Below are 1,446 nucleotides of genomic sequence, written 5' to 3' on the forward strand. Positions count from 1 at the left end.
CCTGAGCGAATGGACACCCCACCCACACCCCTGGAGTCTTCTACTACGTATGTGCACAGATCTCCTAAAAATTTAAAGTGACAATTTCCACTTAAAACCAAAGGGCCACCTCTTGTCTGTCAGTATGTCATACTGTGGTGGCTTGTGAGTTGTCATGATTCTGAAAGCTATGCCACTGGTAGTTTAAATACCAGCAGGGTCACCAATGTTGGACAGGGTACAGAGATGAAAAGATGAAAATAAACTACCAGTTCCTAATATCAGTTTTTGCTTAAGAAATAGTGGCTTAATATTAGAATATACAAATTTTCAAATGAGCTTCCAAAGACAGACTAGGAAGAAAGAGTGACAAATGACTTTCGAATATTAGTCTCTGAAAACCTTATGAATAGCAGAGAAACACTGTCAGATATAGTGCCGGAAAATGAGACCCTCAGGTTTGAAGGCACTCAAAATGCGACTGGGGAATAGCTGCCTCCTCAAAGTAGAGCTGACCATGATTACACGAATGGAGTAAAGCCCAAGGGAACAAAGCCCGTGGGACCTTCATTTACTGATGGGGCACAACTGAAAATGAAGAGAAACAGCTGTAAACATCCACTGAAACTCGGAACATGGAATATACAAAGTATGAATCTGGGAAAATTGGAAGTTGTCAAAAATGAAATGGAATGCATAAACATCCATATCTTAGGCATTAGTGAGCTGAAATAAACTGATATTGGCCATTTTGAATCTGACAACCACATGGTTTACTATGCTGGGAATGACAAATTGAAGAGGAATGGCATTGCACTCATTGACAAAAAGACTATATCCAGACCAGTCATGAGGTACAACACTGTCTGTGATAGGATAATATCCATGCACCTACAGGGAAGCCCAGTAAATACCACAATTATTCAAATTTATGCACCAACCACTAATGCCAGTGAGGATGAAATAGAAGAATTCTACCAACTTCTTCAATGTGAAATTGGTCAAACATGCAATCAAGGTATATTGATCATTACTGATGATTGGAATGATGAAAGGTTGGGAGCAAAGAGGAAGGATCAATTGTTGGAAAATAAGGCCTTGGTGATAGAAATGATGCTAGAGAATTCATGATAGAATTCTGAAAATCCAATGATTTGTTCATTTCAAATACCTTCTTTAGACAGCATAACAGATGACTATACACATGGACCTCACCAGATGGAATACATAGAAATCAAACTGACTACATCTCTGGAAAGAGAAGATGGAAAAGTTCAATATCATGAGTCAAAACAAAGCCAGGGGCAGACTGTGGAACAAACCATCAATTACTAAATATGCAAATGCAAACTGGAGCGGAAGAAAATGAAAACAGGTCCATGAGAGCCAAAATATGACCTTGAATATACCCCACCTGAGTTTAGAGACCAACTGAAGAAGATATTTGATACATTAAACACTAAAGAC

The sequence above is a fragment of the Chrysochloris asiatica genome, unplaced genomic scaffold (assembly GCF_000296735.1).
Source record: "Chrysochloris asiatica unplaced genomic scaffold, ChrAsi1.0 scaffold00066, whole genome shotgun sequence".
NCBI classification, from domain to species: domain Eukaryota; kingdom Metazoa; phylum Chordata; class Mammalia; order Afrosoricida; family Chrysochloridae; genus Chrysochloris; species Chrysochloris asiatica.